The sequence below is a fragment of the Pristiophorus japonicus genome, unplaced genomic scaffold (assembly GCF_044704955.1).
Source record: "Pristiophorus japonicus isolate sPriJap1 unplaced genomic scaffold, sPriJap1.hap1 HAP1_SCAFFOLD_56, whole genome shotgun sequence".
NCBI classification, from domain to species: Eukaryota; Metazoa; Chordata; class Chondrichthyes; family Pristiophoridae; genus Pristiophorus; species Pristiophorus japonicus.
Window position 1 is genome coordinate 4,118,243 of NW_027254467.1, and position 11,689 is coordinate 4,129,931.

Sequence of the window (11,689 nt, forward strand, 5' to 3'; positions counted from 1 at the left end):
CACTGGTCCTGGGAGACTGGGGAGAAAGATCAGAGAGAGTCCCATTGACTCAGATGCACACTGGTCCTGGGGGACTGGGGAGAAAGGTCAGAGAGAGTCCCATTGACTCAGATAAACACTGGTCCTGGGGATAGACTGGGGAGAAAGGTCAGAGAGAGTCCCATTGACTCAGATGCACACTGGTCCAGGGGAGAGACTGGGGAGAAAGGTCAGAGAGAGGCCCATTGACTCAGATACACACTGGTCCTGGGGATAGAGAGGGGAGAAAGGTCAGAAAGAGTCCCATTAACTCAGACACACACTGGTTCTGGGAGACTGGGGAGAAAGGTCAGAGAGAGTCCCATTGACTCAGATACACACTGGTCCTGGGGTTAGACTGGGGGGAAAGGTTAGAGAGTCCCACTGACTCAGATACAGACTGGTCCTGGGGATAGACTGGGGAGAAATGTCAGAGAGAGTCCCATTGACTCAGATACACACTGGTCCTGGGGATAGACTGGGGAGAAAGGTCAGACAGAGTCCCATTGACTCAGATACACACTGGTCCTGGGAATAGACTGCGGAGAATGGTCAGAGTGAGTCCCATTGACTCAGATACACACTGGTCCTGGGGATAGACTGGGGAGAATGTCAGAGAGTGTCCCATTGAATCAGATACACATTGGTCCTGGGGATAGACTTGGGAGAAAGGTCAGAGAGAGTCCCATTGATTCAGATACACACTGGTCCTGGGGATAGACTGGGGCGAAAGGTCAGAGAGAGTCCCATTGACTCAGATACACACTGGTCCTGGGGGACTGGGGAGAAAAATCAGAGAGAGTCCCATTGACGCAGATCCACACTGGTCCTGGGGGAATGGGGTGAAAGGTCAGAGAGTGTCCCATGACTCAGATACACTCTGGTCCTGGGGGACAGAGGAGAAAGGTCAGAGAGAGTCCCATTGACTCAGATCCACACTGGTCCTGGGGGATAGACTGGGGAGGAAAGTCAGAGAGAGTCCCATTGACTCAGATAAAAACTGGTCCTGGGGATAGACTGGGGAGAAAGGGCAGAGAGTCCCATTGACTCAGATACACACTGGTCCTGGGGGACTGAAGAGAATGGTCAGAGAGAGTCCCATTGACTCAGATACACTCTGGTCCTGGGGGACTGGGGAGAAAAATCAGAGAGAGTCCCATTGACTTAGATACACTCTGGTCCTGGGGGACTGGGGAGAAAGGTCAGAGAGAGTCCCATTGACTCAGATACACTCTCGTCCTGAGGGACAGGGGAGAAAGATCAGAGAGAGTCCCATTGACTCAGATCCGCACTGGTCCTGGGTCGAGACTGGGGAGAAAGCTCAGAGAGAGTCCCATTGACTCAGATACACACTGGTCCTGGGGGATAGACTGGGGAGAAATGTCAGAGAGAGTCCCATTGACTCAGATAAAAACTGGTCCTGGGGATAGACTGTGGAGAAAGGGCAGAGAGTCCCATTGACTCAGATACACACTGGTCCTGGGGGATATACTGCGGAGAAAGGTCAGAGAGAGTCCCATTGACTCAGATAAACACTGTTCCTGGGGATAGACTGGGGAGAAAGGTCAGAGAGAGTCCCATTGACTCAGATACACACTGGTCCTGGGGTACTGGGGAGAAACGTCAGAGAGAGTCCCATTGACTCAGATACACACTGGTCCTGGGGATAGACTGGGGAGAAAGGTCAGAGAGAGTCCCATTGACTCAGATACACACTGGTCCTGGGGATAGACAGGGGAGAAAGTTCAGAGAAAGTCCCATTGACTCAGATGCACACTGGTCCTGGGGGACTGGGGAGAAAGGACAGAGCGAGTCCCATTGAATCAGATACACACTGGTCCTGTGGATAGACTGGGGAGAAATGTCAGAGAGTGTCCCATTGACTCAGATACACACTGGTCCTGGGGATAGACTTGGGAGAAATGTCAGAGAGAGTCCCATTTACTCAGATAGAAACTGGTCCTGGGGATAGACTGGGGAGAAAGGTAAGAGAGAGTCCCATTGACTCAGATACACACTGGTCCTGGGGATAGACTGGGGAGAAAGTTCAGAGAGTGTCCCATTGACTCAGATAAACACTGGTCCTGGGGATAGACTGGGGAGAAAGGTCAGAGAGTCCCAATGACTCAGATACACACTGGTCCAGGAGGTCTGGGGAGAAAGGTCAGAGAGAGTCCCATTGACTCAGATCCACACTGGTCCTGGGGGTATGGGGAGAAATATCAGACAGAGTCCCATTGACCCAGATACACACTGGTCCTGGGGAATGGGTAGAAAGGTCAGAGAGAGTCCCATTGACTCAGGTACACACTGGTCCTGGGGATAGACTGGGGAGAAATGTCAGTGAGAGCCCCATTGACTCAGATACACACTGGTCCTGGGGGACTGGGGAGAAAGGTCAGAGAGAGACCCATTGACTCAGATACACACTAGTCCTGGGGGACTGGGGAGAAAGGTCAGTGAAAGTCCCATTGATTCAGATAAACACTGGTCCTGGGGATAGACTGGGGAGAAATGTCAGAGAGAGTACCATTGACTCAGATACACACTGGTCCTGGGGATAGACAGGGGAGAAAGGTCAGGGAGACTCCCATTGACTCAGATACACTCTGGTCCTGGGGATAGACTGGGGAGAAAGATCAGAGAGAGTCCCATTGACTCAGATACACACTGGTATGGGGATAGTTTGGGGAGAATGTCAGAGAGAGTCCCATTGACTCAGATACAAACTGGTCCTGGGGATAGACTGTGGAGAAAGGTCAGAGAGAGTTCCATTGACTCAGATACACACTGGTCCTTGGGATAGACTGGGGAGAAAGGTCAGAGAGAGTCCCATTGACTCAGATACATACTGGTGCTGGGGATACACTGTGGAGAAAGTTCAGAGAAAGTCCCATTGACTCAGATACACACTGGTCCTGGGAATATACTGGGGAGAAAGGTCAGAGAATGTCCCATTGACCTAGATAAACACTGGTCCTGGGGATAGACTGGGGAGGAAGGTCAGAGAGTCCCATTGACTCAGATACACACTGGTCCTGGGGGTCTGGGGAGAAAGGTCAGAGAGAGCCCCATTGACTCAGATACACACTGGTCCTGGGGGACTGGGGAGAAAGGTCAGAGAGAGTCCCATTGACTCAGGTACACACTGGTCCTGGGAGACATGGGAAAAAGATCAGAGAGTGTCCCATTGACTGAGATACACACTGGTCCTGGGGGACTGGGGAGAAAGGTCAGAGAGAGTCCCATTGACTCAGATAAACACTGGTCCTGGGGATAGTCTGGGGAGAAAGGTCAGAGAGAGTCCCATTGACTCAGATGCATACTGATCCAGGGGAGAGACTGGGGAGAAAGGTCAGAGAGAGTCCCATTGACTCAGATACACACTGGTCCTGGGGATAGAGAGGGGAGAAAGGTCAGAGAGAGTCCCATTAACTCAGATACACACTGGTCCTGGGAGACAGGGGAGAAAGGTCAGAGAGAGTCCCATTGATTCAGATACACACTGGTCCTGGGGATAGACTGGGGAAAAAGGTCAGAGAGAGTCCCATCGACTCAGATTCACACTGGACCTGGGGATAGACTGGGGGAAAGGTCAGAGAGTCCCATTGACTCAGATACACACTGGTCGAGGGGGACTGGGGAGAAAGGTCAGAGAGAGTCCCATTGACTCAGATACACACTGGTCCTGGGGGACTGAGAAGAAAGGTCAGAGAGAGTCCCATTGACTCAGGTACACACTGGTCCTGGGGTCATGCGGAGAAAGATCAGAGAGTGTCCCATTGACTCAGATACGCACTGGTCCTGGGGGACTGGGGAGAAAGGTCAGAGAGAGTTCCATTGACTCAGGTACACACTGGTCCTGGGGACAGACTGGGGAGAAAGGTCAGAGAGATTCCCATTGACTCAGATACACACTGGTCCTGGGGATAGACAGGGGAGAAAGTTCAGAGAAAGTCCCGTTGACTCAGATACACATTGGTCCTGGGGATAGACTGGGGAGAAAGGTCAGAGAGAGTCCCATTGACTCAGATACACACTGGTCCTGGGGATAGACTGGGGAGAAAGGTCAGAGAGAGTCCCATTGACTCAGATACACACTGGTCCTGGGGATAGACTGGGGAGAAAGGTCAGAGAGAGTCCCATTGACTCAGATACACACTGGTCCTGGGGGATAGACTGGGGAGAAATGTCAGAGAGAGTCCCATTGACTCAGATGCACACTGATCCAGGGGAGAGACTGGGGAGAAAGGTCAGAGAGAGTCCCATTGACTCAGATACACACTGGTCCTGGGGATAGAGAGGGGAGAAAGGTCAGAGAGAGTCCCATTAACTCAGATACACACTGGTCCGGGAAGACTGGGGAGAAAGGTCAGAGAGAGTCCCATTGATTCAGATACACACTGATCCTGGGGATAGACTGGGGAAAAAGGTCAGAGAGAGTCCCATCGACTCAGATTCACACTGGACCTGGGGATAGACTGGAGGAAAGGTCAGAGAGTCCCATTGACTCAGATACACACTGGTCGAGGGGGACTGGGGAGAAAGGTCAGAGAGAGTCCCATTGACTCAGATACACACTGGTCCTGGGGGACTGAGAAGAAAGGTCAGAGAGAGTCCCATTGACTCAGGTACACACTGGTCCTGGGGTCATGCGGAGAAAGATCAGAGAGTGTCCCATTGACTCAGATACGCACTGGTCCTGGGGGACTGGGGAGAAAGGTCAGAGAGAGTTCCATTGACTCAGGTACACACTGGTCCTGGGGATAGACTGGGGAGAAAGGTCAGAGAGATTCCCATTGACTCAGATACACATTGGTCCTGGGGATAGACAGGGGAGAAAGTTCAGAGAAAGTCCCGTTGACTCAGATACACACTGGTCCTGGGGATAGACTTGGGAGAAAGTCAGAGAGAGTACCATTTACTCAGATACACACTGGTCCTGGGGATAGACTGGGGAGAAAGGTAAGAGAGAGTCCCATTGACTCAGATACACACTGGTCCTGGGGATAGACTGGGGAGAAAGGTCAGAGAGAGTCCCATTGACTCAGATACACACTGGTCCTGGGCATAGACTGGGGAGAAAGGTCAGAGAGAGTCCCATTGACTCAGATACACACTGGTCCTCGGGATAGACTGGGGAGAAAGGTCAGAGAGAGTCCCATTTACTCAGATACACACTGGTCCTGGGGATAGACTGGGGAGAAAGTTAAGAGAGAGTCCCATTGACTCAGATACACACTGGTCCTGGGGATAGACTGGGGAGAAAGGTCAGAGAGTGTCCCATTGACTCAGATCAACACTGGTCCTGGGGATAGACTGGGGAGAAAGGTCAGAGAGTCTCATTGACTCAGATCCACACTGGTCCTGGGGGACTGGGGAGAAAGGTCAGAGAGAGTCCCATTGACTCAGGTACACACTAGTCCTGGGGGGCATGGGGAGAAAGATCAGACAGAGTCCCATTGACTCAGATACACACTGGTCCTGGGGGACTGGGAAGAAAGGTCAGAGAGAGTCCCATTGATTCAGGTACACACTGGTCCTGGGGATAGACTGCGGAGAAAGGTCAGAGAGAGCCCCATTGACTCAGACACACACTGGTCCTGGGGATAGACTGGGGAGAAAGTTCAGAGAGAGACCCATTGACTCAGATACACACTAGTCCTGGGGGAATGGGGAGAAAGGTCAGAGAGAGTCCCATTGACTCAGATAAACACTGGTCCTGGGGATAGACTGGGGAGAAATGTCAGAGAGAGTACCATTGACTCAGATACACACTGGTCATGGGGATAGACAGGGGAGAAAGGTCAGAGAGAGTCCCATTGACTCAGATACACACTGGTCCTGGGGGACTGGGGAGAAAGGTCAGAGAGAGTCCAATTGACTCAGATACACACTGGTCCTGGGGATAGACTGGGGAGAATGATCATAGAGAGTCCAATTGACTCAGATACACACTGGTCCTGGGGATAGACTGGGGGGAAAGGTCAGAGAGACCCACTGACTCTGATACACACTGGTCCTGGGGATAGACTGGGGAGAAATGTCAGAGAGAGTCCCATTGACTCAGATACACACTGGTCCTGGGGATAGACTGGGGAGAAAGGTCAGAGAGAGTCCCATTGACTCAGATACACACTGGTCCTGGGGATAGACTGGGGAGAAAGGTCAGAGAGAGTACATTGACTCAGATACACACTGGTCCTGGGGATAGATTGGGGGAGAATGTCAGAGAGAGTCCCATTGACTCAGGTACACACTGGTCCTGGGTATAGACTGTGGAGAAAGGTCAGAGAGAGTCCCATTGACTCAGATACACACTGGTCCTGGGGATAGATTGGGGAGAAAGGTCAGAGAGATTCGCATTGACTCAGATACACACTGGTCCTGGGGATAGACTGGGGAGAAATATCTGAGAGTCCCATTGACTCAGATACACACTGGTCCTGGGGGACAGGGGAGAAAGGTCAGAGAGAGTCCCATTGACTCAGATACACATTGGTCCTGGGGGACTGGGGAGAAAGGTCAGAGAGAGTCCCATTGAATCAGGTACACACTGGTCCTGGGAGACTGGGGAGAAAGATCAGAGAGAGTCCCATTGACTCAGATACACACTGGTCCTGGGGGACTGGGGAGAAAGGTCAGAGAGAGTCCCATTGACTCAGATAAACAATGGTCCTGGGAAAAGACTGGGGAGAAAGGTCAGAGAGAGTCCCATTGACTCAGATGCACAATGGTCCACGGGAGAGACTGTGGAGAAAGATCAGAGAGATTCCCATTAACTCAGATACACACTGGTCCTGGGGGACTGGGAGAAAGGTCAGAGAGAATCCCATTGACTCAGATACACACTGGTCCTGGGGATAGACTGGGGAGAAAGGTCAGAGAGAGTCCCATTGACTCAGATACACACTGGTCCTGGGTATAGACTGCGGAGAAAGGTCAGAGAGAGCCCCATTGACTCAGATACACACTGGTCCTGGGGATAGACTGGGGAGAAAGTTCAGAGAGAGACCCATTGACTGAGATACACACTAGTCCTGGGGGACTGGGGAGAAAGGTCAGAGAGAGTCCCATTGACTCAGATAAACACTGGTCCTGGGGATAGACTTGGGAGAAATGTCAGAGAGAGTACCATTGACTTAGATACACACTGGTCCTGGGGATAGACAGGGGAGAAAGGTCAGAGAGAGTCCCATTGACTCAGATACACACTGGTCCTGGGGGACTAGGGAGAAAGGTCAGAGAGAGTCCAATACCTCAGACACACACTGGTGCTGGGGATAGACTGGGGAGAAAGATCAGAGAGAGTCCAATTGACTCAGATACACACTGGTCCTGGGGATAGACGGGGGGGAAAGGTCAGAGAGAGTCCCATTGACTCAGATACACACTGGTCCTGGGGATAGACTGGGGAGAAAGGTCAGAGAGAGTCCCATTGACTCAGATACACAATGGTCCTGGGGATAGATTGGGGATAAAGGTCAGAGAGAGTCCCATTGACTCAGATACACACTGGTCCTGGGGGACGGGGGAGAAAGGTCAGAGAGAGTCCCATTGACTCAGGTACACACTGATCCTGGGAGACTGGGGAGAAAGGTCAGAGAGAGTCCCATTGACTCAGATAAACACTGGTCCTGGGGATAGACTGGGGAGAAAGGTCCGAGAGAGTCCCATTGACTCAGATGCACACTGGTCCACGGGAGAGACTGGGGAGAAAGATCAGAGAGATTCCCATTGACTCAGGTACACACTGGTCCTGGGGGCATGGGGAGAAAGCTCAGAGAGAGACCCATTGACTCAGATACACACTTGTCCTGGGGGACTGGGAAGAAAGGTCAGAGAGAGTCCCATTGACTCAGACAGACACTGGTCCTGGGGATAGACTGGGGAGAAAGATCAGAGAGAGTCCCATTGACTCAGATACACACTGGTATGGGGATTGATTGCGGAGAATGTCAGAGAGTCCCATTGACTCAGATACATACTGGTCCTGGGGATAGACTGTGGAGAAAGGTCCGAGAGAGTCCCATTGACTCCGATACACACTGGTCCTGGGGATAGCCTGGGGAGAAAGGTCAGAGAGAGTCCCATTAACCTAGATAAATACTGGTCCTGGGGATACACTGTGGAGAAAGGTCAGAGAGAGTCCCATTGACTCAGATACACACTGGTCCTGGGGATAGACTGGGGAGAAATGTCAGAGAGTGTCCCATTGACCTAGATAAACACTGGTCCTGGGGATAGTCTGGGGAGAAAGGTCAGAGAGTCCCATTGACTCAGATACACACTGGTCCTTGGGGTCTGGGGAGAAAGGTCAGAGAGAGTCCCATTGACTCAAATACACACTGGTCCTGGGGGACTGGGGAGAAAGGTCAGAGAGAGACCCATTGACTCAGGTACACACTGGTCCTGGGAGACTGGGGAGAAAGATCAGAGAGAGTCCCATTGACTCAGATACACACTGGTCCTGGGGGACTGGGAAGAAAGGTCAGAGAGAGTCCCATTGACTCAGATAAACACTGGTACTGGGGATAGACTGGGGAGAAAGGTCAGAGAGAGTCCCATTGACTCAGATGCACACTGGTCCAGGGGAGAGACTGGGGAGAAATGTCAGAGAGAGTCCCATTGACTCAGATACACACTGGTCCTGGGGATAGAGAGGGGAGAATGGTCAGAGAGAGTCCCATTAACTCAGATACACACTGGTCCTGGGAGACTGGGGAGAAAGGTCAGAGAGAATCCCATTGACTCAGATACACACTGGTCCTGGGGATAGACTGGGGAAAAAGGTCATAGAGAGTCCCATCGACTCAGATTCACACTGGTCCTGGCGATATACTGGGGGGAAAGGTCAGAGAGTCCCATTGACTCAGATACACACTGGTCGAGGGGTTCTGGGGAGAAAGGTCAGAGAGAGGCCCATTGACTCAGATACACACTGGTCCTGGGGTACTGGGGAGAAAGGTCAGAGACAGTCCCATTGACTCAGGTACACACTGGTCCTGGGGTCATGGGGAGAAAGATCAGAGAGTGTCCCATTGAATCAGATACACACTGGTCCTGGGGGACTGGGGAGGAAGGTCAGAGAGAGTCCCATTGACTCAGGTACACACTGGTCCTGGGGATAGACTGGGGAGAAAGGTCAGAGAGAGTCCCATTGACTCTACTTACACACTGGTCCTGGGGATAGACAGGGGAGAAAGTTAAGAGAAAGTCCCATTGACTCAGATACACACTGGTCCTGGGGTAGACTGGGGAGAAAGGTCAGAGAGAGTCCCATTGACTCAGATACACACTGGTCCTGGGGATAGACTGGGGGGAAAGGTCAGAGAGAGTTCCATTGACTCAGATACACACTGGTCCTGGGGGACTGGGGAGAAAGTTCAGAGAGAGTCCCATTGACTCAGATACACACTGGTCCTGTGGATAGACTGGGGAGAAAGTTCAGAGAGAGTCCCATTGACTCAGGTACACACTGGTCCTGGGGATAGACTGGGGAGAAAGGTCAGAGAGAGCCCCATTGATTCAGATACACACTGGTCCTGGGGGACTGGGGACAAAGTTCAGAGAGAGTCCCATTGACTCAGATAAACACTGGCCCTGGGGATAGATTGGGGAGAAATGTCAGAGAGAGTACCATTGACTCAGATACACACTGGTCCTGGGGATATACAGGGGAGAAAGGTCAGAGAGAGTCCCATTGACTCAGATACACACTGGTCCTGGGGGACTGGGGAGAAAGTTCAGAGAGAGTCCCATTGACTCAGATACACACTGGTTCTGGGGATAGACTGGGGGGAAAGGTCAGAGAGACCCACTGAGTCAGATACACTCTGGTCCTGGGGATAGACTGGGGAGAAAGGTCAGAGAGTGTCCCATTAACTCAGATACACATTGGTCCTGGGGATAGACTGGGGAGAACGGTCAGATAGAGTCCCATTGACTCAGATACACACTGGTCCTGGGGAAAGACTGGGGAGAAACGTCAGAGAGAGTCCCATTGACTCAGATACACACTGGTCCTGGGGATAGATTGTGGAGAATGTCAGAGAGTCCTATTGACTCAGATGCACACGGGTCCTGGGGATAGACTGTGGAGAAAGGTCAGAGAGAGTACCATTGACTCAGATACACACTGGTCCTGGGGATAGACTGGGGAGAAATGTCAGAGAGAGTCCCAGTGACTCAGATACGCACTGCTCCTGGGGATAGACTGGGTCAGAAATGTCAGAGAGAGTCCCATTGACTCAGATGCACACTGGTCCACGGTAGAGACTGGGGAGAAAGATCAGAGAGAGTCCCATTAACTCAGATACACACTGGTCCTGGGGGACTGGGGAGAAAGATCAGAGAGAGTCCCATTGACTCAGATACTCACTGGTCCTGGGGATAGACTGGGGAAAAGGTCAGAGAGAGTCCCATTGACTCAGATACACACTGGTCTTGGGGATGGACTGGGGGGAAAGTTCAGAGAGTCCCATTGACTCAGATAGACACTGGTCCTGGGCATAGACTGGGGAGAAAGTTCAGAGAGAGACCCATTGACTCAGATACACACTAGTCCTGGGGGACTGGAGAGAAAGGTCAGAGACATTCCCATTGACTCAGATACACACTGGTCCTGGGGGACTGGGGAGAAAGGTCAGAGAGAGTCCAATTGACTCAGGAACACACTGGTCCTGGGCGCATGAGGAGAAAGATCAGAGAGTGTCCCATTGACTCAGATACACACTAGTCCTGGGGGACTGGGGAGAAAAGTCAGAGAGAGTCCCATTGACTCAGGTACACACTGGTCCTGGCGATAGACTGGGGAGAAAGGTCAGAGAGAGCCCCATTGACTCAGATACACACTGGTCCTGGGGGACTGGGGAGAAAGGTCAGAGAGAGACCCATTGACTCAGATACACACTTGTCCTGGGGGACTGTGGAGAAAGGTCAGATAGAGCCCCATTAACTCAGATAAAAACTGGTCCTGGGGATAGACTGAGGAGAAAGGTCAGAGAGATTCCCATTGACTCAGATACACACTGGTCCTGGGGATAGACAGGTGAGAAAGTTCAGAGAAAGTCCCATTGACTCAGATACACACAGGTCCTGGGGATAGACAGGGGAGAAAGGTAAGAGAGCGTCCCATTGACTCAGATACACACTGGTCCTGGGGGACTGGGGAAAAAGGTCAGAGAGAGTCCCATTGACTCAGGTACACACTGGTCCTGGGGGCATGGGGAGAAAGATCAGAGAGAGTCCCTTTGACTCAGATACACACTGGTCCTGGGGGACTGAGGAGAAATGTCAGAGAGAGTTCCATTGACTCAGATACACACTGGTCCTGGGGATAGACTGGGGTGAAAGGTCAGAGAGAGTCCCATTGACTCAGATACACACTGGTCATGGGGATAGACTGGGGGGGAAAAGGTCAGCGAGTCCCACTGACTAAGATACACACTGGTCCTGGGGATAGACTGGGGAGAATGGTCAGAGGGAGTCCCATTGACTCAGATACACACTGGTCCTGGGGATAGACTGGGGAGAAAGGTCAGAGAGAGTCCCATTGACTCAGATACACACTGGTCCTGGGTATAGACTGGGGAGAAAGGTCAGAGAGAGTTCCATTGACTCAGATACACACTGGTCCTGCGGATAGACTGGAGAGAAAGGTCAGAGAGAG